This window comes from Macaca mulatta, chromosome 11, assembly GCF_049350105.2.
Source record: "Macaca mulatta isolate MMU2019108-1 chromosome 11, T2T-MMU8v2.0, whole genome shotgun sequence".
Taxonomy (NCBI): Eukaryota; Metazoa; Chordata; class Mammalia; order Primates; family Cercopithecidae; genus Macaca; species Macaca mulatta.
The window spans coordinates 135,323,051-135,349,618 of NC_133416.1; the positions used below are offsets into that span (position 1 = coordinate 135,323,051).

Sequence of the window (26,568 nt, forward strand, 5' to 3'; positions counted from 1 at the left end):
CCAGAGAAAGAGGTCCTGAGGAGCAACAAAGGTGTTCTAGTTCTTCACATTCTATTTCCTTCAGCCTCTACTTGGGGCCTAGCCCAGGAATAAATGCACAGTGGATACAGAGAGTGGAATAATAGCTTTGCATGAATATATTCATCCAGAAAAAAAGAAAGATACCATAATCAATGAACTAAATGTTCATGCCATGGTGTTATTTTTAAAAACCAGCAAGTCACAGAAAGTAAATTCTCTTGAAAGTAGAAAATACTGAAGGAAGAAAATAAGGACAGAAATATGTGAAATAGAAATAAAATATACAATAGAAAAACATCATCAAATGTAAAAGATATTTCAGTGAGAAGACTAATTAAATTGATTTGAATCTAGGAAGACTGATGAAGGAAAGTAAGATAATGAATAAATTGCAAATATTGACAATGAAGATAGGGCATCATTAAAGCTCCTATGTACATTTAAAAGAATAAATTTATAATATAAACAATATTATTTTTAAAGAAAGAAATTCAGGTAACAAATTCCAAGAAAAATACTGAGAATATATAATGAATTTGATACAAGAAGGAGAAAATTGGAATATATCTGTGTTTAATAAATGAACTGCATGAATTTTTCTTAGAGCCTTATCTAAGCTAGCCCTAATTCCCTACTTATCTTCTATTATCCAGTTTTATTTTTATAGCAGTTATCACTACCTAAAATTATATCATCTTCTATATATCTACTGCCTGTCTCCTTTCACAAAAGTATAACTCTTTTTAGAGTCTTGAGACATTTTGGATATGCTTTATTGTTGATTTTAGGCAGTGGAGAAATCAGTTATATTTTTTATGGGCAGATAGTCTATTATATTTTTTAAATCTCCAGACTATGTGTTTATGTCATTATATTTATTATAAACATTTGTTTAAAAGTATTTTATTTTGATCCTATTGAAAAACTAAGTAATAGGGGATGAGAGTCCTCTCTGTCTTGATCAACTCCACAATCCTGGTATCTAAAGTAAGACTGACTCACATTAAGTACTCAAAAATATGTTTAAAGAAACAAAGGCATACAGGAAGAAATAAATTTATTCATATTATAAATAATTTCACCATCTGAGAAATTTTTATGGCAGGAAATCTTGTTACCAGTGTACAGTGGTGACCACAAATAGAGAAATGAGAAAATTTCCACCCAAAGAGGTGACTTTCAGAGATTATTTCTTCTCCCTGTCTTCTACATTTCTTGAAGTTTCCTTCCAAAATATTCTCTTGTAAATTTTCAAATATATTTGATTTTTTAATACTTCATTATTGGGTGAACTCCAGTATTTCAACATAGGCTCCTTTCTACTTTCCCTAAGTGTTGGCTGGTCTGAGAAATAAAGGGAAAGAGTACAAAAGAGAGAAATGTTAAAGCTGGGTGTCCGGGGCAGACGTCACATGTCGGCAGGTTCTGTGATGCCCCCTGAGCCATAAAATCAGCAAGTTTTTATTAGCAATTTTCAAAAGGGGAGGGAGTGTACGAATAGGGTGTGGGTCACAGAGATCACATGCTTCAAGGGCAACAAAAGATCACAAGGCAGAAGGTCAGGGCGAGATCACAAGGTCAGGGCAAAACTAGAATTACTAATGAAGTTCCATGTTCTGCTGTGCACACATTGTCGTTGATAAACATCTTAACAGGGTTCAAGAGCAGAGAACAGGTCTGACTAGAATTCGCCAGGCAGGAATTTCCTAATCCTAGCAAGCCTGGGGGCGCTGCAGGAGGCCAGGGCGTGTTTCATCCCTTATCTGCAACTGCATAAGGCAGACACCCCCAGAGTGGCCAGAGGCACCCCCTCGATGGGAATGCATTCTTTTCCCAGGGCTGTTAATTATTAATATTCCTTACTGGGGAAAGAATTCAGCGATACTTCTCTTACCCATTTTCGGTAATAAGAGAAATATGGCTGTGTTCCGCCCGACCCACAGGCAGCCAGACTTTAAGGTTATCTCCCTTGTTCCCTGAAAATCACTGTTACCCTGTTCTTAAGGTGCCCAGATTTCATATTGTTCAAACACACATGCTTTACGAACAATCTGTGCAGTTAACACAATCATCACAGGGTCCTGAGGCGACATTCATCCTCAGCTTACGAAGATGACGGGATTAAGAGATTAAAGACAGGCATAGGAAATTATAAGAGTATTGATTGGGGAAGTGATAAATGTCCATAAAATCTTCACAATTTATGTTCTTCTGTCACGGCTTCAGCAGGTCCTTCTGTTTGGGGTCCCTGACTTCCTGCAACATTTCATGACATTAAGCCCCTTTCTCACCAGACTACTTGTGTCTCTAAGTCTGTCTCCTCTGTCAGGAATTCCTGGGGGTCCCGGTGAAAAGGGTCCTCACCAGCATCCCCCTGGCCTGTGAACCCATAGGATCAATAGTCAGAAGGTGACAGATGGAAGATGTGGCTTCCTGAGCTCTCCTGTAGGGCTGCATTTCATAAAGTCACAGGGGAAGGCTGCTAACATTGAAACGTTTTAGTATCTATTCTGGACTGTGGTTCTCAGAATTCAGGACCAAAGTTGGGCACTGTGTGTCAAGATATCTGCATAGAAAAGCCATCCTGGCGTTCAATGAGGAAAGAAGAGAAATTAGCAAAAATATACAGTCAGGTCTTAGTATTAAGAATCGTATTTTCTCCCTGCAAAGGCTACCTGAGAATATCCAGAGACTACAGAGGTCATCAAGTTGACGCATCAATGTTTACATGTAAGTCATTCAAGATGTATCTCACTAGTTTGTGAATACTATACCCCTACCCTTTTGTCTCTATTGTGCTTTAGAAATATTTCCAATAAACCAATTTATAAAGGAGGGACCATAGGAGGAAAAGGCCAACCCTTCAGCACTGCATTCCATTTTTGGCCATAATCCACTCATTAACAATCTGCAAATAACATGCAGTTCAGGATGAAGTTTCTAAATTGCCTTCAGCCAGAGGACTCTCCAAACCACTTCATTGTCACGATCAACATGGAAAATCAACTTTCAGAGCAGTCTGAAGAACGTGCATATTCTTCTTCTAAATATCGTGAATATTTAAATATTGTATTGAATATCCTAATAGCATATTTTGAAGGTTTGTTTTTCTGGAATACATTTAAGTATAGAGAGTTTCATGATTTAGTCATAAACACTAAAAGAAAACAATTATAGCACTTGTCAGATAAATACATAGAACAATTATACTAGTGGTTCACCAATCCCACACTGAGGAGCCTTTTTTTTTTTTTTTTTTTTTTTTTTTTTGAGGCAGAGTTTTGCTCTTGTTGCCCAGGCTGGAGTGCAATGGCGCAATCTCAGTTCACTGCAACCTCCGCCTTCCAGGTTCAAGCCATTCTCCTGCCTCAGCCTCCTGAGTAGCTGGGATTACAGGCATACACCACCATGCCCCGTTAATTTTATATTTTTAGTAAAGATGGGGTTTCTCCATGTTGGTCAGGCTGGTCTTGAACTCCCGACCTCAGGTGATCCACCCACCTTGGCCTCCCGAGAAGCCTTTTAATTAGGAGAAGAAGCAGGCAAACGTTGGTCTCCTGCCCTCCTTTAACTCCCCATCTCATGAATTAGATTTTGTTTCATGAGGGCACCAAAGAACTCTCATCTCAGTCCTTTCTTCATCAAGGGCTAACCTTGTTTTAGGGACTTAGTAGAGGCATGCTAAGATTACAGACTCTGAAGTCAAAGTGCTCTAAGTTCAAACATCAGCTCTTGTACTACTTAAGATCTTTCTAAATTCAGCCGATCGCGGTGGCTCATGCCTGTAATCCCAGGACTTTAGGAAGCTGAGGCGGGCAAACCACTTGAGGCCGGGAGTTTGAGACCAGCCTGGCCAACATGGTGAAACCCTGTCTTTACTGAAAATACAAAAATTAGCTAGGCACGGTGGTGCACACATGTAATCCCAGCTACTTGGGTGGCTGAGGCACTAGAATTGCTTGAACCTGGGAGGTGGAGGTTGCAGTAAGATGAGATTGTGCCACTGCACTCCACCATGGGCAAGAGAGCGAGACTCTGTCTCAAAATAAATAAATAAATCCATACAATTCATGTTACCTCCTAACTATTCCATTTCCTTATCTGTAAAAGAGGCATTGAACATATTGTAGAGTGTAATTAGATTACAATAAAATAATGTGGGCGGATAAAAGCTCAGTATATTCAAAAACTTACTATTTTTGTTTGTCTCCGCAATTCATGAAATTAGGAGCAAGTAAGTTTTGGGCTGCGATTTGGCTGTATGCTGTCTTATTGGGAAATGCCTGAAACATTTTTAAAGTATTTTATTGTTGGTTTTAGAAAGTGAGGAAATCAGATTTTTTTTATGGGCAGATATTCCACAATATTTTTTAAATCTCTAAACTATGTGCTTATGTTATTGTATTTATTACAAATATTTATTTTTAAATATTTTGTCTTTATTATTTTGACAAATTAAGTAATAAATGAAGAATCTCGCTGGATTTACTGGGGATGGGAACTGAGCATGGGGGGTTACTGAGAAGAGCTGCAATTTACTACACACGACTGACACTGTGCACTGGTCAACAGCCACACAAAGGCTCCTCTACACATGCCACCATGCCCTCCTTACCGCTGGCTCAGAAAGCCTGCTTCTACGAATCTGCTACTATTTATTATATTATTGTTTTATTGCTTGAAGAACAGAAATTGGAAAGCCCTAACTGAAATAGATAACTAGGGAAGCATGACTTTCCCTTGTGTGTCCAGAAGCACCAGGTATAAAGTACACAGGACACAATCAGGGGTTAAATGAGAAAGAGACATGTTAGATTTGGTGGTTTGACATGGAGTACTGAGCTGTCACGAAGATAACGGTGGATTAGATGCAGCATCATTGTGTTCTGAGAAAGTGATCAGATGGATCAGGCCTGTGAGAGGAGAAATCTCTGGGCAGATCCTGTTTAAGTCTGGAATTATTCATTGTCCAACCAGAAATTCCAGTCCTGCTAACAATATGCTGCCTTCATGGATATCCAGAAGCCAAGTGGAAAGGAACTCATTTGCATTTAAATTAAATTTGTATAAATATTTTAGTAAAAATAAATAGAGGCAACCTCAGTCTTGCCTAGAGTTGTTCCTCTTTGGCAGGAGAGGGAATAGAAATTGCCTTTGTTATTGTGAGCCCTCTCCAGGTACCCAGAGAAGGGCAAGGGGACCCAACCTCTGAAGTAATGCATTTTCCACTGAACTACATTGTGAGATAGAATGAATTCAGACTTTCCTTTCCTCTACTTTTTCAAACCAGAATGAAAGATAACCCTATATATTTTCTAGAAATTTCTCAAAATTCTAGAAATGACCTCAGTTAGAACAGAGTGAAATGTGGATCTAATTAAATTCAAGAGATGAGGAGGTGGAGGCAGACTACAACAAGAATCAGCAATTCAGTTTGCAGTTGAAGCCACCGACTAAGTGCCTGTTCCTGGAACACCAAGCTCATTTCCACTATCTGCTCACAAAAGGACAGGAGTGTTCTAACGTAGCAGAAAGAAAGCTTAACTTCCGGTTAGGGAGTGAGAATTTCGACAGGAGGGCGGAGGAAGTCTAGGGTGGGGTCTTGGTCAGGGAGACCCTCTCTGGAATGGCTGTAACAGGGTCTAACCAGGACAGACAGTAAATCTGGTGATTGACAGCTTCCAGATGAGCGGGACCTAAAGGATTTCCAGCCCCAGAGGTGTGAGCTTCGGGCTGCCAAGGGTGCAGATGCAGGGCCAGGGCAGCCTCACTCACATCTGCAGCCGTCCATTCCCATGAATTCTATGTAAATGGAGCCCCCCGGAGTTGTGCTAGGTGTGGGCGAGGTCCCTGTTGGAAACTGAACATGGCATAGTCTGGCAATTTTGTCTGAGACGGTGGCAGTTAAATATCTTCTTCAACCTTCCTTCCAGCTCTGTACAATCAATACTTCTCAATTTCCTAAATTCTAAGTACTCAACTTTCCCCATAAACTGGATCTTCAATTACTACATCTTGACTTAAAAGATTCCCTTTAACAGGGAAAATGTGTGTTCACCGTTATTGATGGAAAAAGTCAAATTCTATAATATATTTTAAAAGGTTCATTCTGAGGCAAATATGAGTGACCACAGCTGGCTCAAGGCATAGTATCAAGAGTTCCTGAGGATATGTGCCCAAGGTGATTGGGTTATAGCTTGGTTTTATACTATACATTTTAGGGAGACATAAGACATCGGTCACTACATGTACGGTTTACATCGGTTTGGTCCAGAAAGGCAGGACCACTCAAAGTGGGGACCTGAGGGTCATAGGTGGATTCAAAGATTTTCTGATTGGCAACTGGTTGAAACAGTTATTATCTAAAGACCTGGAATTATTACAAAGGAGTGTCTGACTTAAGATAAGGGGTTCTGGAGACCAAGGTTCTTATTATGTGAAGACTCATAGTTGGTTATGCTTTAAGGCAATAGATGGCAAATGTTTCCTATCCAGACCTTTAAAATGTTCCGGACCCTCTGGAAAAGACCTAGTAAAGAAAGAGAATTTGCTACAGAATGCAAGTATCCCTCACAAGAGACAACTGTGCAGGACCATTCTAAAGCATGGCAAAGAAATACATTTTGGTGTAAAATACTTTGATTTCCCTCAGAGCCTGCTATCTGTCATGTGATATATGAAGGTCCGGTTGGAATTTGGTAACTTATTGTTACAGAGAGTCTGCTCTATCAGTCTTGAGATCTCTGTTTTAATGTTAATGCTGGTCAATTGTACCTGAACTTCAAAGGGAGGAAGGTATAATGAGGTATGTCCAACCCACCGCCCCCCACTCATGGCCTGAACTAATTTGTTTTTTGTTTTTTGTTTTTTTGAGACAGACTCTCACTCTGTTGCCCAGACTGGAGTGCAGTGGCCCGATCTCAGCTCACTGCAAGCTCCGCCTCCCGGGTTTACGCCATTCTTCTGTCTCAGCCTCGCAAGTAACTGGGACTACAGGTGGCCTGAAGTAGTTTTGCAGGTTTCTTTGGAATCCCCTTGGCCAAGAGGGAGCCCTTCCAGTTGGTTGGGTGCTTAGAATTTTATTTTCAGTTTTCACTCCTCATGTTTGTTCATATTGAGGTCTATTTCTCAAATATGTCGATGCTCCTGAAAGTCAAATGATAGGAATATGGCAAATAGCTATGCATTTGATGAGGTGGTGTTTCAGATGGCATGAATTTTTCAAAGTTTCCATGTAGAGGAAATGGCTAGCAATGTGAATCTTCATGTTTCCATTTTGAAATGAAGATATGTGCCTGTCATGTACTGGAAAATCAATAAAATTCTGTTGAATAAATGTTGTAGAAAGAGGTTTATAAACATTCAGAGGAAAGCTGAATTTTCCTGAAATGATCCCTATTTCAGTTCCAAGGGCTTTATGTATTAAAAAATATCAAATATTCTTCTATTTTTTTTCCGTTACAGCGCTCACAAATGCACGTGTGTTCTGAGAATCAAAGGGTCAGCCTTGGACACATCTGGCATATCAAGTAAAGGATTTCTCTGTAATTTTTGAAGAGATCTGGTATAATGTGTGCTCAAATGTTCTGAAGTGTTCATGAATCACTTAACTTGTGACTGACTCTAGAATTGTTTGTTATGTTTTCCATGAAAAGTGTTGTTTACACACACAGAATCTACTGCCTGCTCAAGCCTGCCTAGCTAAGCCATAATGTTTTCCAGGGATTCACTTCTCACCATTACAGCCTTGGACGGGGCAGGTCTGCTTGACCCTGGAGTATTCTAGTTCCCTTGCAATCGCTGTTCAGGAATGTATAGACCTATGACCTTACTAAGATGAACAAGATATAAGGAGAATTTTACTAGGGGAATTCTAGTAAAAAGCTTTGCTCTTCTAAAAAAAGAAATGTAGGAAGCTAACTGCTGCCTTCTTTATGAGGAGCCTCCTACCTCATTTGATGGCACTTGGAATTTCAGGTGCTACCTTACCACTAGTCTAAGCGAGACACCATTCTGAGGATGGCTGTGCAGAAAGATGAATGGAACCTTGGACAAGCTGACATTGCTGAACTGTTGACTTTGCCAACTTAGCAACCCCACTCCCTGCTGCTGGATCTTTGGGCTTTCTAAGAGAGAGAATAAGATCCTTCATTGCAGAAGTCTGATGAGCCAGGATTTTCTGTAGCTACAGCTGAAAACATTGAAAAGATACAACTTATTTGTAAATGGCCATGTTTTACAGAAAACTAATTGTATTAGAAAAATTCATTTTCTCCTCAGAAGATCATGAACTTCTTGAGGGCAGATATTGTATTTTGTGATTCACTGATGCTCAGAACCAGGCACAGTGAGTCCTTGTGATGCTGTTTTGTTTAGTTTTGTTTTCATTAAATTTTGGGATAACTCGTGGTATTCTTAAGGCTGCCTCTTCAAGTATGCTATAGCAATTTTCTCTGCTTTGCACTCTGAAGACTATACAGGTGAATAAGATTTGAATATATCCCCAAATAACTTTAAATATAGTAGAAGAGGCAGATGTACACACAAGGTATAATCCATGGAAAAATAGGAAATAGGAAGACCATTATGATATTTTCTATCAAGCAGAATTGAGTTTTTCGGCAAATAACCGTGAAATGAATCATAATGGCTTAAACATTAGAGATTGCTTTTCCTCATGTGACAGAATTTCTAGAGGTTACTGGAGTTAGTACAGGAGTTTAGAGGAAACAAGAGAATGTTTTGGAATCCTTTGGCTTTTTCCTTATCATTGAAAAGTGACCGCTGTATCTCATGCCATCACATCCTAATCAACACAAAAATATCTAGAAGAGATGATGCCAGCCATATCTCTCCTATTATCCATAAAAGTTTGGCAAGAAATGCCTCACAGTGATTTATACATAGACTTGTAGTTTAACTTAGGTCAAACAATCACTCTCATCTTTAAAGATGACCTGAGAAAAGGAGAATAAGTCTGTCAGTCACCTTCAGTTAGCCTTACCACTGCCCGAACAAAGAACGGGCAATTTTAAGCTTGAGAAGTAAAAGAGACTGAGAAAATAGACAGCTATTAGAGAACGCCACCTACCTGATGTATGACATTGAGCTGGAGCCTGGAAATAGTTGAGGCTAGAGAGGGAGGTAGAACGAGATTATGAGGCTGTGGCTGGGCTGAATAGCTTTGTCTATTCTCCAAGAGCAAAGGGGAAGAACATGGTGCCATGATGGTACACCCTGGGCACACTCAAAGACTGTGAGAAGGAAAGAGGAATTAATTTCATTTAAACATGATCACTTGACAAGACGTCCACACTATATCTACAATAGGTTTTATATGTTTTGTCTTGGAACTTGTCTTAGACATTTAGGTATTGAAAACACTAAGATGAAGAAGACAGAGAATTGCTTCATGCTTTTATTTCCCCCCACACCCTCCAAAAGGAAGTTGTTTAACAAAGTTGCTCGCCTCTGGAGGAATAAATTGTAAATGGGATTTAAGTTTTCATTAGTAGCGTATGATTGGGTAGCTATGTAGAGGTAAGGAACTTCAAGTTTAACCAGGACATTATCTGAATTTCCCAAAATATCAATTTTAAACATAACTCACTGTTACTAATGTTTGAAAATGCAACTTCACAAATTAATTGGGATATAATTCATAGACCACATAACTGTGCATTTAAAGGGTACAATTAAATGGTTTTATTAGGTTCACAGCTACCAGCAAAATCTGATTTTAGAACATTTTCACCCCGCAAAAAGAAGCACTGTGCCCATTGCCAGCCACTCCCATGACCCTCCGTCTCCACCCTCCAGATGCTAAGTAATGACTAATTTACATTTTGTCTCTACAGTTTTGCCTGTTCTTAACATTTCATACAAATAGAATCACATAACATATGATGATCTCTTGGGACAGGATCCTCTCATTTACCATGATGTTGTTCAGGTTCATCCTTGCTGTAGGATGCATCAGTAATTCTTTTTTTTTTTAATGGATGAATGTTATGCTGTTGTTTAGATAGACCATAGTTTGTTTATGCATTCAAGTGGAGAGGCATTTGGGTGGTTTTCATTCCATGATTGTTATGACTATATTGCTCTGAAAATTCTTGTACAAGCTTTTGTGTGCACACATTTTCATCTTTCTTAAGCGCATACCTAGGTGTGGAATTGCTGGGTCATTTAGTAACTATGTTTAGCTTTTTGAAGAACATTCAACTCTTTTCTAAAGTGGTTGCACTATTTTATATTCTCACCAGGAATTATGAAGCTTTCCATTTCTCCACATCCTCATCAACATTAGTTATTACTTGTCTTTTAATTGTAGCCACCCTAGTGGTTGTGAAGTATAACCTTACTGTGGTTTTGATTTGCATTTCCCTAATGGCTAACGATGTTGAGCATCTCTTCCTTTGCTAATTGTCCATCTGTGTACTTTTTAAAGAGAGAAATATCTTTTCAAATACTTTGTTGGAGAATGACATTCACTGGGGCAGGAGGCAGGGGTGAATGAGGCTAGAGATGGAAAGAGCTACACCCACATCTGAGCTTGATAGGATCTGTCATGTTTTGTCCATTTCAAGTATTCTCACTGGTGACTTACACTCTAGAAATTATTGAGGACCCCAAAGATGTTTTGTTTCTATACCTCAGGTGCATCTATATTTAATACATTATTATAACAATATTATATGATTATACTAATATATAACATTATTAATACAATATTAAACATTGAGATATTCAAAGTATTCATTATTTCATTTAAAACTAACAAAAACAAACCTATTAAAAGTGAATATACATAAAATGTTTTTATGAAAATTACATTTTTCAAAAGAAAATTACTCTGAGGATACCAGCATCATACTATATTTTTGCAATTATGCATAATGTTTTCTTTAATAGAAGACAGCAGGATTCTCATCTCTGCTTCTGCATTCCATCTGAGACAAGATGTTTGAATTGAAGCAAATGAGAAACATTAAAAAAAATGAAGTAAATAAAGAAGCTATGGCTTCACCCCAGTACATTGTTGTTAGGAGAAACAGCGGCAAATCCAGGAAACTAAAGGAAAATCATTGTTGCTAGAGAGAGATACGGAACTGGAGCTGGAGAGGGAGGTAGGACAAGACTTTGAGGCTGTAGCTGGGCTGAATGGCTTTGTCTATTCTCCAAGAGCAAAGGGAAGAACGTGGCCCCATGACAGTGCATTTTGGGCAAATGAGACTCCTGAACTGGGGACCTTGAAACAGGAGGGCCCACATTACCAGCCGTGTAGGAAGCCTGGAATGAGGTGAGGCTGGAGAGGGAGGTAGGACAAGACTTTGAGGCTGTAGCTGGGCTGAATGGCTTTGTCTATTCTCCAAGAGCAAAGGGAAGAATGTGGCTCCATGACAGCATGTTTGGGCAAATGAGACTTCTGAACTGGGGACCTTGAAACAGGAGGGCCCACATTACCAGCCATGTAGGAAGCATCTGTTCAGTGGCAGAATGCAAAGAGGATGGTAGGGGGGCACTGCCTCCCCGTGTAACCGTAATAGGTCCCTACCCAACACATGCAGCAAGTCATCACCTGGAGGCATGGGGTTGCAGCAGAGAAAGGGCTTTAATCATAAGGCCACCAAAGGAGGACGTGGGAGGAAACCTCAAATCCGTCTCTGCCAGGAATTTGGGGCTAGGGTTTGAAGAGATTTGGAGTGGGCTGAAGGGTAGAAATTGTTGATTGGTTGAAGAATGTAGGGCAAAGCCATGGGCCGGGGAGGGGAAGAAGCTATATTCTCATGCTGATCTCATTCTTCTGTGGGGGGTCTACACACTAGTTGCTAGAATTTGCTGAAAAACATCCTAAGCAATCTGTAAACAGAAGCCCCATGAGCTGACTGTCAGACATCCTGTCGACAGGAGCAATGGGAATGCAAGACAATCCTTCAACGGTCTAATGACCCTGTGTCCAAACTCCTGTCTGTAGGAGCAACAGGAAAGCACCAGGTGAGGACCTGGTGCTACTGGGCTTCTAGCAACAAGGAAGGGGCCAGAGTACAGCCTGAGGCATCCTTACCTGTAACTCTATTTCTGTCCAAAACCTTGTATGCAATTCTTATCAATCCTAGGGGGATGGCTTCACCCAGGGCCTGGCATGGGAAAGGCTGCTGAGGTCAATAGTGACAGCAGTGGCAGCCCTGGCAGTGGAGGAAGTCACCATGGGTGACTGAGAGGTGTCTCTTTCCAAGTTCTGTGCTGAGTGCACATTGCAGTTTGGTTTTTTTGCAGGAAGGAGATTCTGAAATTGAGTTTAGCATGCAAGACATATATTTGGGAGTGTCCTTGATATAAACATCTATGGGAAAAGGGGGAGAAAGCTGGCAAAGCAGGATGTTCTGCTGGGAGGTGGTCCTGGAGGCCTCAGCACATTCTGTTTGTGCTCAGGAGCCCACATGGCCTGTCAGAGCTGTGCTGCATGGGGTCAGGCATTTACTCCTCAGCAATGGTAACCACCCAAGGGGTCCACCTTGCCCACTGCCTAAACACAGTGGATTCATCAAGACAGAGGAATTGCAATAGAGAAAGAATAATTCACACAGGGCCAGCTGTACGGAAGACCTGAGTTTTATTATTACTCAAATCAGTATCCCTGAGCATTTAGGGAGTAGAGTTTTTAAGGACAACTTGGTGGTTTGGAGGAAGCCAGTGAGCCAGGAGTGCTGATTGGTCAGGGATGAAATCACAGTGAGCCAGGAGTGTTGATTGGTCAGGGATGAAATCACAGTGAGCCAGGAGTGCTGATTGGTCAGGGATGAAATCACAGTGAGCCAGGAGTGCTGATTGGTCAGGGATGAAATCACAGGGAGTCCGAGCTGTCTTCTTGGGCTGACTCAGTTCCTCGGTGGGGGTCACAAGATCAGGTGAGCCAGTTGATCAGTCTGGGTGGTGCCAGCTGATCCATCAAGTGCAGGGTCTGCAAAATGTCTCAAGCACTGACATTAGGGGCAGCTTAGGGAGGGTCTGAATCTTGTAGCCTCCAGTTGCATGACTCCTAAACCATAATTTCTAATCTTGTGGCTAATGTTAGTCCTACAAAGGCAATGCAGTCCCCAGGCAAGAAGGAGGTCTGCTTTGGGAAAGGGCTGTTTCCATCTTTGTTTAAACTATAAACTTTGTTTAAACTATATAAAACTATGTCCTTGTTTAAACTATATAAAACTATATCCTTGTTTAAACTATAAACCAAGTTTCTCCCAAAGTTAGTTCAGCCTAAGTTTGGGAATGAACAAGGACAGCTTGGAGGTTAGAAGTAAGATGGAGTCAGTTAAGTTAGATCTCTTTCACTGTCTCAGTCATAATTTTGCAAAGGCAGTTTCACAATTATTACTATTATTGACTGTGAGCCACCCCTAAAAGGGCATGACCTTGGTGGGAAAGATTTTCTTCACTGGCAACAATGCAGACGAGATTTGAGAGCTGTCTTCTGGTCATTTGTGACCTAAAGCTGAGCTGCACGTGTGGGATCAGGTGGTCTCGGGTCCACATGCCCCTGTCACCTTGGTGTTTTAAATACTTCATCTCATTCGCTCTTCATATCAACCGTACGAAGCAGTGACTTTATTTTCCTCTTTGACAGGTGAAGAAACAGACTCAGAATAGTCCTTGAGCTTGCCACTGGGAAGTGAAAATCAATTGCTTGAATAAATGTAAGGACTCAGGTAAGAGGCATGGGTACAGACCGAGACAGCCCTAATGTCCCTCTTGGTTTAACTCTTCTTGCTGCCTCCAGGTCCCTGGTTTCCCTATTCTTAGAGCATTTACTTTAGAAGACTTGCCACTGGGGCTCTTTCTCTGCCCCTTGGAGATGCAAATCTGTTCCAAATCCTCCTGCCAGAGTTAAAAACCTGGCCCGTCTTTCTCAAGGACCTGGGAGCCATTCCTTTGAAATACAGTCATCCAGGAACACGGGCTGCCCTCTCTCTCTGTCTCTGTGGGAGAGAAGGAGCCTAACTTCAGCGGGAATCTTGCTCCAAGTGTTAAAACTCCCTCTTGTCGTAAAGATACGAGAAAGTTCACTTTTCCTTTGGGGAAAGTCCATTCACCAAGAAGGATGGCCTACAATTCCCTGACCCCAGGTCTTCACACACACACACACAGACACACACACACACTTTCTTCAGAGGAGCTGTGCTCAAACTGAGTTCTGGTCTCTTTACCGTATTGCAGTAGCTTTGAACGAAGCCTTCCATAACTCTGCCCAGTGCAATTCAGTTTTGATGGTTCCGTTCAAAATCGTGGGCTGGAAGATACGCTGGAATCAGGTTTAGAAACTCTAATGCATAGGTGAATGAGATAGGCAAGGAGAATTTGGCCATATACAAGATGGAATGGGGAAGATGCTGGAAGGTGGAGACCCCACTAGGGGAGTGAATAGCGTCTCCCCAAAATTACTTCTGACACCCAACTCCTGGCACCTATGAGCCTTATTTTGGAACTAGGATTTTTGCAGGTGTAATTGAGCTAAAGATCTTGAGATCATACCATCCTTGATTTAGGGTGGGCCCTAAATCTAAATATTGGTGTCCTTATAAAATAAAGCAGGGAAAGATTTGAGACACAGGGAAGGAGGCCTGTGAAGACAGAGGTGGAGACGAGAGCGCAGCTGCCACCAGCCGAGGCAGGAAGACCTGGAGGCAGCACAGGCAAGGGAGGATCCTCCCCTAGAGCCTTCAGAGAGAGTGTGACTCTGCCGGCCAAACTTCCGGCTTCCTGTACTGTGAGAGAATCAACCTGTATTGTTTCAGGCTGTTAAGTTTGTTGCGTCTGCCTCAGGAAATGAAGGCACCCATCTAAAAGCTCCATGGTCGTTACTCTGAAGAAATGTGTTAGTAGATCCCTTAGATTTGCCAAAAAGTGCCAGAAGTCTGTCATTTGTTGTCAGATCCTTTTATTTTTAATTTTATTTTTTTAATTCTTAATTTTTACTTTTTATATTTTATTATTTGTTTATTTATTTTGAGACAGAGTCTCACTCCGTCAACCAGGCTGGAGTGCAGTGGCAGGATCTCAGCTCACTGCAGTCTCTGCCTCCCAGGCTCAAGTGATGCTCCCACCTCAACCTCCTGAGTGGCTGAGACCACAGGCACTCTCCGCCACAACAGGCTAATTTTTTGTATTTTTGGTAGAGAGGGGATTTCACTATGTTGCCCAGGCTGGGCTCCACAATCTACTTAGCCTTCCAAAGTGCTGGGTTACAGGCTTGGGCCATCACACCTGGCCTTAGATCCTTTTATTTTTTATTATTTATTTATTTATTTATTTATTTATTTATTTATTTATTGAGTCGGAGTCTCGCTCTGTCGCCCAGGCTGGAGTGCAGTGGCCGGATCTCAGCTCACTGCAAGCTCCGCCTCCCGGGTTCACGCCATTCTCCTGCCTCAGCCTCCCGAGTAGCTGGGACTACAGGCGCCCACCACCTCGCCCGGCTAGTTTTTTGTATTTTTTTTGGTAGAGACGGGGTTTCACCGTGTCAGCCAGGATGGTCTCCATCTCCTGACCTCGTGATCCGCCCGTCTCGGCCTCCCAAAGTGCTGGGATTACAGGCTTGAGCCACCGCGCCCGGCCGATCCTTTTATTTTTAAATGTCAACAAACAACTGATGTTTTTTCCTCAGTTCTTTGCAGGCCAGCATGTAAGGGGGAAAGCAGGTAAGAAATAAGCCTCTGGGGGCAGGCACAGGCTCCAAGTACCACATTAAGAACCTAGATTTGATTTCGAATTTGAGCTGCATTGAATTGTTTCAGGTGAGTGGTGAGTTCTGCCTGATGGGGTGACAGTTGTTGGTCCTGAATATGTTTACTGTCCTCCTAATTCAAGGTCAGAGGGAGCATCTTTCTTTCTTTTTTTTTTTTTTTTAAGACGGAGTCTCGCTCTGTCGCCCAGGCTGGAGTGCAGTGGTGCAATCTCGGCTCACCGCAAGTCTGGCCTCCTGGGTTCACGCCATTCTCCTGCCTAAGCCTGCTGAGTAGCTGGGACTACAGGCGCCCGCCAACAAGCCCGGCTAATTTTTTTTTTGTATTTTTATTAGAGACGGGATTTCACTGTGTTAGCCAGGATGGTCTCAATCTCCTGACCTTGTGGTCCACCTGTCTCAGCCTCCCAGAACGCTGGGATTACAGGTGTGAGCCACAACGTCCGGCGGGAGCATCTTTTGCTACTTAAGACGTGGACCTGTGTCTCAGCCTAGAAGTGTGAAAGAATGAACCTGGATAGTTGAGTAGAAGGCACATCACACAAAACACTGAAACTGCCTTTGCAAAAGAGCAGTGAGAGAAGTCTTGTATGGCTGACTCCATCTTGCCTCAAGCCTCGCAGGCCAGCTATCTTCACTCATTCCGTAGCACAGGCCAAGCTAACCATGGGAGGGATTTATAGTTTAACTGAGAGCAAGGATGATTAATAGTGCCTTCCTAAAACTAATTCCTCCTTGCTCAGGGACCAAGAACTGATGAAAGGCCTGAAGATGAGGATCATGGGAGGAGTCTGAATTCTGCTAAAATGTAGGCATCGTTTCTATCATCCTTACTACTCAGGAGTCATGTGGTCAGAGGTCACAAGATTTGAGCCGCCCCCAATTGCTCCTATGGATAACTTCGCTACTATAGAGCCTAAAATTGGTCTCTCAAGATGTTTTTCAGACCTTTGCATTCTGGCAATCAACTGACCTCACCTGGACTCGTGAGTCATGACTGAACCCGTCCTGTGGCCCCACCTGGAGATAAACTCAGCACACAAGGATCATTTTCCCACACTTCTATGATTTCATATCCAACCAATCAATGGCACCCATTTTCTAGCCTCCTGTTCACCAAAGCATCTTTGAAAAATCCTAACCTCTAAGCCTCTGGGAAGACTGATTCGAGTAATAACTCTGTTCCCTGCATGGCTGGCCTAGTGTCAATTAAACTCTTTCTTTACTGCAATACCATGGTCTCAGCGAATTGGTTTTGTCTGTGCAATGGGCAGAAAGAACCTGTCTGGTGAGCATCTCCACACATTCAGGAATTGTCTATCTAAGACAATGGAGTTATCTTCACCCTCAACAAATGTCTCAACTCTGTGACATTTTAAGCAAATCTTAACTTTGACTTATGAATTCAAGAAGGAAAAAAAAAGTAAGAAACTGTGATTGTAATAGTTCCTCTGGACGTCCTCCCCACTGGAGACAGATTCCCTTGCTGTTGTGTGGTCACTGTTCTCATTAACCTAATGAAATCTACACTTGCAAATGAAGTCCTGGGGTCCGGACTAAATGTTCACAGTCTGGCCACATGCTAATATTTCATGTGCTAGCCCGTATCTTTAAATAGACTCATGGAAATGTGTTAAATGATATAACAGAATAAAAATCAAGCTTAACTTAAAGATGAGTCTTTTTTTTTCTATATGAGGAAATAAAGCAATTGAACATTTCTTTGCACTTTATGTTAAATTAAATCCTAACATGTATAGAAAAAAGAAAAAACGCACTCTGATGATGAAGGAACTGAGTGCCAGGGTTTGTTTTTTTTTTTTTCTGAGACAGAGTCTCACTCTGTCGCCCAGGCTGGAGTGCAGTGGTGGTGTGATCTCGGCTCACTGCAACCTCTGCCTCCTGGGTTCAGGTGATTCTCCTGCCTCAGCCTCCCGAGTAGCTGGGACTACAGGCAAGTGCCACCATGCCTGTGTTAGCCAGAATGGTCTCGATCTCCAGCCAGTGTCATTTTAGTGAATGAAAACAGTGAATCAAAACCCACAAAAAACCATTTTTGGCAATCAATTGGTTTTTATTGTATTTGAAGATAATCTCAGCCATTTGCTTTGCATTGGAATTCACTTTGTTTTGATCTGTTTTGCTAACAAATCAGACATTCAGTTTTGCGCACCCCAGGGGCAGGCAGCACATCTGTTTTATAAACCGGTGTCTACCCATTGCTTTGCAGAATACCAGACATGGGTGCTCCAATCCATGTAGTGTTGAGGCAGTGAAGTTTATGTTCCAGGGACTTCAGAATTCCTGAATGTACTGGTGTTGATAAAAGGGGATGAGATGAAGTAGAACGATCGTAAACTTAGAGGTTGGTAACATGTGTCCTAGCCCCTTGTCTGTGGTAAATCTCAGGAAAACAGTATGCCCTTCTTGGGTTTCATTATCTCATCTGTAAATGAAACTGTTAGACAATGTCAGTACAGAGGACATGTGCTTTGGCTGGAATGTGAGATAATTTTAGGTGTTATCAATCTTAATGTTAAATAATATGGCCGGGTGCAGTGGTTCATGCCTGTAATCCCAGCACTTTGGTAGGCTGAGGTGGATGGATCATGAGGTCAAGAGATCCAGACCTTCCTGGCTAACATGGTGAAACCTCATCTCTACTAAAAATACAAAAATTAGAGCACACCTGTAATCCCGGCTACTCGGGAGGCTGAGACAGGAGAATTGCTTGAACCCGAGAGGCGGAGGTTGCAGTGAGCCGAGGTCGTGCCATTGCACTCCAGCCTGGTGACAGAGCAAGACTCCATCTCAAAAAAAAAAAAAAAAAAAAAAAGTTAAATAATATTATGAGGAATAATTTCCCATTAGCATCTTCTTTTTTCCTTCTGGTGATACAGAAGGATCATCTTCTATTGTAATAGCATTTTTTACACTTTTTGAGCTCCTATTTAAAAGAACAAATCCATGTTCAGAATTTTGGAGGTATGATTATGTAGGTAGAGCTCTATGAAATTGCTCATCTTTATTATATTTATTTTTGTGGCAAGATGTAGTCATTTTTTTCACTTAGAGTTCAAGAAAAGGTTCATTTTTAAATAGATGAATTTAAACGCAACAGTGTGTCAATTTATAGATAAATACTGAGAAACAGAATAGGTAGAACTTAGGAGTGGCAACATTTGCTGGTAGTGCATAAGTCAGTGATATTCATGGGATCCTGCAGGCTGGTGTGTCAGGACCTTTGTCATCTTAAAATTGGACCTCTCTGTCTACTGTGTATTCACCTTTCTTTCGAAAAGTGCTGTAGTTTTCTTGGAAGTGGAAAAATAAATATACCTACACACACACACAAACAAAAACTGCATGGATCAATTTCTCTTCAGGTAGACATCACCATGTGACTCAACAGCAGCCAATAAGATGGAAATAAAGGCTATGAAGTTATCAGATGGCATCTACAAGGAATACTTAGATGAGGAGGTGACTCTGGTGGCAATTGTTCTTTTGTCTTTCTCACCTTCCTTCTCGCCCTGTCTGGAATGCTGAAGTGATGGCTGGTATACAGATGACTTCTTGTGATGTTGAGATAAACGTGAGAATAAAAGTCAGCGATTACAGATGGCAGAGAAGGGAGAGAAAGATAGGATGTAGGTGGATACTGATGGAACTAAGTTTCTATTACACAAGTTCTACCACTAACCTCTGGACTTTATGATATTTGAGGGAGAAATAAACTCCTATTTTAGAAGAGATCTATGTTACCTGCAACTGAACGGAATGCCTAGTTGGCACATCCTATGTGCTCCAAACCTTCCTTAATTTCTATGTGTAAGGCATACTTAGCCTTTACCCATTATTCTGTTCACATCCATTCACTCAAACGGCCTCCCAACTCTTTAGTAAAGAGTTTACTATAGTCTACTCTATTACCAAGGCAGATTCTGGAGCAAGCCCCACAAATCATAGATTGAATATCCACTCATCACAAGAGAGAGATTTGAAGATACTTCGGTCCAAACACATTTTAAATTTCCAGCATCTTTGGTGGACGTTCGTGGTGGTTGATAGGGTTTAAATGACTTGTGATTCAAGCTCCATATTACAATGTAACAGTACAAAAGTTCGTGTATTTTTTTTTTATTTATTTTACTTTAAGTTCTGGTATACATGTGTAGAACATGCAGGTTTGTTACATAGGTATACATGTGCCATGGTGGTTTGCTGCACCTATCAAACCGTCACCTAGGTTTTAAGCCCCACATGCATTAGGTATTTGACCTAATGCTCTCCCTCATCTTGCCCCCAGACCCCTGACAGGGCCCAGTATGTGATGTTCCCCTCCCTGTGTCCATGAGTTCTCATTGTTCAACTCTCACTTATGAGTGAGAACATGCGGTGTTTCATTTTCTGTTCCTGTGTTAGTTTGCTGAGAACGATGGCTTCCAGCTTCATCCATGTCCCTGCAAAGGACACGAACTCACTATTTTTTATGGCTGCATAGTATTCCATGAGTCTGGATTTGGTTATAGATAGAGCTGGATGTGCCTTAGCTATATCTAATGGGTTTTGACATGTTATATCAATTTATTACTGCTTTTGTAAATGAATATATTAAGAAGAAAAATTACAAATGACCCTTTCTTTACAAACTTTTAGGGTAAGCAAGTTCAGTTATTAAAAAATGGATGTGTGCAACATACAGAGTAATTCTTTTCAGGAAATTAAAAATGATTAAAAATTATAATCATTTTGATCCCATTCAGATATTACATATTTAACTGTGAGATAATTCTCAGAGATAAATGTCAACTTTTAAAAAATGTTAAATAAATTAAATCAAAATGTCCACTCTAAAATAAAAAATTAGCTCCAATTATTTCTTCTTTTTAAATTTTTCCTTATAGTTGTAAAAATAAAGTGAATGTTTTGGCTCGTTTCCTTATTAAAGTTTGACTTTTCCAGTCACCAGTGTTTTGTTCTTTCTTACAAATGGTTATGTGCCTGGAATGAGAACATTACCCTGTAGGGCATTTGGTGGTGGAAACCCTTCCAATGAGGGAGCAAGCAGGATGCCAGCTTAAAATGATTATAGAGGCAACAAACTCAAATGTTAATAGGTGTTGAGGAAAGGAGTGTGAGTGGGTTTGGAGGGTTGATCATAAGGCAATAGGGAGTGGTGAGGACTGTGGCAAACAGGGGAGCTTCTGCTCTGCCTAATGTAGGGCACCCGGGACACAACTTCAGAGGCTTCTTATTTTGTGACATCTTTCAATATGTAGGGAAGAGTGAAAAAAAATCTTGTTTTTTAAACTCTGTCATAACAGCAACATAAAATACACTTCTGTGACCTATATCCAATCTGTGTGTCTGTATGGGACTCGGTGACCTCAGTCCCTTAGGACTAGTGAATTATCAGAGATGTCAGGAAAGAACAGGCTGGGTACAAGTGGAAGTTGACTTCTCATCTCAGAAGAATAAAAAAGACAAAGAGATGAGATCCCATCTTTCAATGTACCTTCCGTCTTTGAAGTGAGTCTAATAGCTGGAATAGAGAATGAGTTAAAGCTAATAAAAGTTAGAATGTTATTAATCCAATTTTAATTGTAACCAGAAAATAATGCCATTCTTAGTTATCACCAACCTTCCAATATAAGAATATTTCTCCTAATTTTCTTCCTCTCTGCCCTTCACTAAACATAAATCCAGAACCATGAAAGTCAATTCCTTCTCCCTGGCACTGCTACTCATGACCCATATTAAGTATTCAAGTCTTCTAAATTATTTTACTCTCCATACAAAGAAAATAGCATTAGTATTTATAAGTGAAGACAACTCCAAATATAAATGACAGAACTCTAACTCAACTTAACCATAAAGATGTGTCTTTTTTCACCTAAGAAGAAGTCAAGTAGGAATGCCTTTGGGGGAAGTTGATCCAAGGGCTAAATATTGTACCCAAGGCCCCAGGTTCTTTCCATCTCCCCAATCCTTTATTCTTGGTGATGAGTTTGTCCTCACAAGGGCTGCAGATGGCTGTAGCAATCCTAAGTGTCTCATTCAGACATAATAGCAGGCACAAGAAATGACTGTTTCATCCTGTGTCTCTTTCTTAGGAATCTGGACCTTTCTCTCCCGGGTACCCACAAACAGAACTTCCTTGTCATTGGCCAAAATTGGGTCACATAACCCTTTCCACCCTCACTGGAAATGAGGACAGAATTAGCCCATCCCTCAAGTTGGAGTGAATTCAGATTCTCCTGGGGTAAATGCTATATGTAGAAAGAGTAGATGTCTTAACCAAATCATAATTGAGGACAACAGTTGGTGGATAGGTAACCAAGGTGTGCATAGGATTATTATCACAATTTTGGGTTCTATCTTCTAGTCTCCTGTTTTCCAGTTTTTATAAGCCAACCAGATTGACTACGCCAGCTCATTCTTGTTTCTTGATTTCACTTAAAACAAGACAACCTAGAGATTCTACTTGAAGCCAAACAATAGCAACATTAAAAAAAAGTACTGGAAAATAAGCCTTGCAAAAATCCAAAACGCTGACAACACCAAATGCTGCTGAGGAGGTGGAGAAACAGGAAGTCTCATTCATTGTTGACAGGATGCAAAATAGTACATTCACCTTGGAAGACACTCTTGCAGTCTCAAAAAACTAAACACACACTTACCATACAATCTAGCATTCACGATCCTTGGAATTTACCCAAAGAAATTGAAAACCTGTGTCCACACAAAAACTTACTCATGAATGCTTATAGCAGCTTTATTCATAATTAACAAAATTTGGGATGTCTTTCAATAAGTAATGGATAAGTAAACAGATACATCTGAACAATAGGATATTATTTAGCTTCACAAAGACATGAGCTATCAAGCCCTGAAAAGCTACCAAAGAACTTTAAATGCGTATTACCAAAAGAAACCAATCACAAAAGGCTACAATCCATTTGATTCCAACTATGTAACTTTCTAGAAAAGGCAAATTAAAAAGATAAGAGGTTTCCAGGGACTGGGAAAATGTAGAGGTAATTGTATGGAGCACAGAAGACTTTCAGAGCAGAGAAACTACTCTGTGTGGTAATATAATGGAGGGTACAAGTCATTATATACTTGTCAAAACCCCTAGAATGTACAACACCAATGGTTACTGACGTAAGCTGTGGACTTTGGGTCATAAGGATGTATCATCAATTGTAGCAAATGTACCACAATCGTAACAAATAATTATAGGGATGTTGATAGTCCAGGAGGCGGTATCCGTGCATGGGTTGGAGCAGGAGGTATGCAGGAGCTTTCTGTCCATTCCCTCATTGGGCTCTGAATTTAAAATGGCCCTAAAAATAAAGTATTTTTAATTTTTTTTACTCTGACTTTTAACTTTTATTTTAAGTTCAGTGGTACATGTGCAAATTTATCATATAGGTAAACCTGTGTCACAGGAGTTGGTTGTACAGACTATTTCATTTGGTACGCCTGTTTCACCTAGGTATTAAGCCTAGCACCCATTAGTTATTCTTCCTGGTCCTCTCCCTCCTTCCACCCTCCACCCTCTGGTAGGACCCTGTGGCTGTTGTTTCCCTCTATGTGTCCATGTGTTCTCATTATTTAGCTCCCATTTATAAGTGAGAACATATTGTATTTGGTTTTCAGTTTCTGTGTTAGTTTGCTAAGGATAATGGCCTCCAGATCCATCCGTGTTCCTGCAAAGGACACAATCCTGCTCCTTTTTATGACTGCATAGTACTGCATGGTATATATGTACATTTCCTTATCTAGTCTACCATCGATGGGCATCTCGGTTGATTCCATGTCTTTGCTGTTGTGAGCAGTGCTGCAATGAACATTAGCATGTGTGTGTCTTTAAGATTAGAATAATTTATATTCTTTTGGATATATACTCAGGAATGGGACTGCCAGCTAGAATGGTGGTTCTGTTTTTAGGTCTTTGAGGAGTTGCCACACTGTTTTCCACGATGGTTGAAGTAATTTACACTCCCATCAACAGTGTTTAAGTGTTCTTCTGTCTCTGCAATCTCACCAGCACCTGTTACTTAAAAATCATGTTCTTCAGCCATCACATTTTTAAAGGCAAAAACTGAGGCCCAGCTTAACAGGAGTGAATGGGTCAGAGGAGACTCCAGTCTCATTCTAAGTGCCTTGAGTACATGGATGTCCACTGCAAACTGGAAGAAAACTGCTGGGAAGTTTTCTTCCTTCCACTGGGAGGAAGAGGTTATGATAATGCCCTTCCACCTATGCCTGTTACTTGTATTTCTGATCCAGATAAAAGCATGACATTAAAAATGGATTTGTGGGGAATTTGTGTTTTGAATCATCAACTGATTTTTTCCTTGGTATTTCTTCTTAGTCTTCGCTCTTTTTCACATTTGTGAGGTCAATTCAGCTAGCATTCATGGCACTGGAGAAGAGATGATATGCCAAAGAAAAACCTCCTGGGTATTAAAATTCTGAATTCTAAAGTAACTCAGAACATATAATTTAAAAATTGATAAAGTTGAGGAAGGTTTCCTGCCTTCAAGACCAGGCAAGATACAGAAAAAAAAGAGGACCTGAAGGAAAGTTTGGTTACCTAGTAACATTTGTCTCAGTCTTGACTTTGGAAGTCACTGCGGGTGGGATTTCTGAACTGATGGAGGATAACATTCAGGTATCTGATAGCAAGGATACTTATAAAAAGTAATATAAGTAACTAAAATAAAAAAGAGAAATGTATCTTTTCTCTATACTTGAGCTTGTAGATTGACATTTGTACCTCTACAGGACCAAAGAAATTTAAGTTGAGTCTTCTTATATCCCTGCCAAAGAAGAAAAAAACGACTGTAAATGTTGAAGTCCTTAAAAGTCTGGACATGATCAGATGCCTCTAAATTGGTTATCATAGAGACAAATAAGACAATAGGCAACCTTTTCCACTATTTCCTTTAATTAGATTACATTAACCTTCCCATTTCACCATCGCCTGCTGATTCGCATACACTAGAAGCCTACAGTGGTAAAAGCAATGTCATGATAATAAAGCAAAAGGAAAATCTTGCCAATATCTGGATGTGGGACCCTAAGCCAATTACTGTCCTCTCTGATCCTCAGTCCTGTTACCCACAAAAGGAGAGTGTGGGCTGATATAGATCAACTTTTAGTTTCTTTTGGGTTAATTGTGCAATTTTATGGTTTCAAGTGAATCATTTGGAATGTGTTCTGAGCTTGAATTTATATTTATTTTTGCACCTCCATAGTAATTTTCTATAATTTCTCACAATTAATTTTATTTGACATGTGGAAAAACTTTGGTATATCCTAAACTTTAGATATTATGTTGCTATGGATCAATCCCTGGATTGAAATTCATTTTTTTAAACCTAAAACTTGAATATGGAAGATAAAGTAGTCTCTGAAAAAAATAGAGCCCTCAGCTCTTTGGGAGTCTGAGGTGGGAGAATCACTTGAACCCAGGTGTTTGAGAACAGCCTGAGCAACAAGGCAAGACCCTGTCTCTATTTTTTTAAAATGCAAAAATTAGCTGGGTGTTGTAGTGCTGTGCAACTGTAGTCCCAGCTACTCGGGAGGCTGAGGTGGGAGGATCACTTGAGCCCAGAAAGTCAAAGCTGTAGTCAGCCCTGATCATGCCACTGCACTCCAGCCTGGGTGACAGAGTGAGACCCTGTCTCAAAAAAAAGAAAAAAACAAAACAAAAAACAGAAGAATCATCTGAATATTCACTAGATTTGTCCTGGAAGTGTTGAAGAACCATGTTGGACAAGAGAAGACTACAAGAAACAAAGGCTGTGAAATACAGCAAGAGTGGATGAGAGCTGGGTCATTTTTCAGGGGTTTTTCTCAAGGTTGGAGCCCCTTCATGTTCTTGGTGATGGCAGTCTTGACCCTTTCCTGCTGCAGGTGCTGAGTCTGCACTTAAAATGGCCTTTTCCTTCCAAACAGAACTAACAGAACAGTAGTGAGTGTCCAGACAGGGACAAGGAGCACCTGGATTCTGTGTGTACCTATATGAGTACAAGTAAAACAAACCACCCAGCAAAGTAGACAGGTTTAAGAGGCAAAAAGACTGAAATAACCTCTTTTCATATCAAAAGGAAATAAATAATCCTTTTTTGTATCTTAATTAACACTGTACTTTTTAATGCAGCATCTGTTTAATAGACTTTTTTAGCCTTCCCAAGAGACAAACAGGATTAAAACCATAGTCTGGCACAAGGGATGTAGGTTAGAATTTGCTCCCTGAGGAATGATCTAGACAGCTTCAGAGTTTAGTCATCAGCCTACTTCGGTGCTCAGTAAATCACAGAGCCTAGGCTAAATCTTGCCCGCTACCTATTTTTGTTAATTCAGTTTTTCTTGGAACACAAACACACTCGTTTACATATCATCTATGACTCTGCCATGCAGTAGCAAAGCTTAGCATCTGCACCAGAGACCACATGGCCTGCAAACCTACAATATTTACTATTAGGTCCTTTACCAAAGATGTAGGCTGACCCCTAGCTCACACGTTTATGAGCACTGATGCACAGCAAATGAATGTCACATTTTTATTCCTAAATAAATTCCTACAAGGTGAGTGGTTCAGTAACAATTCTGGCTGAATAGCATCATGATGGGCAAGTGTATTTCTACTAAAACCAGTGGGCCTAGAAGTCCCACACATCTTTGTCCCTGGGAGGAAGTACTGTATGGATAGAGCCATACCCCACAGATGCCAGCCTGGCAGGATTTTCTTAGAGTATCAGGTAGTTGAAAAATAAATAAATAACTCG

At 40.7% G+C, this 26,568-nt stretch overlaps 2 long non-coding RNA genes across 2 annotated transcripts in view; one reads left to right on the plus strand and one right to left on the minus strand.

Moving 5' to 3' along the window:
* The window catches only part of LOC106992502 (uncharacterized), a 34,781-nt gene extending 17,345 nt beyond the window's left edge, over positions 1-17,436 (plus strand). The window contains exons 2-3 of the long non-coding RNA XR_013400735.1: positions 13,649-13,730; positions 16,699-17,436. This is a non-coding gene — a long non-coding RNA (uncharacterized LOC106992502). The remainder of the gene's footprint in view (positions 1-13,648; positions 13,731-16,698) is intronic.
* Positions 1-26,568, minus strand: part of LOC144332718 (uncharacterized) — an 86,578-nt gene that overhangs the window by 49,216 nt on the left and 10,794 nt on the right. Inside the window, exon 2 of the long non-coding RNA XR_013400738.1 lies at positions 9,113-9,275. This is a non-coding gene — a long non-coding RNA (uncharacterized LOC144332718). The remainder of the gene's footprint in view (positions 1-9,112; positions 9,276-26,568) is intronic.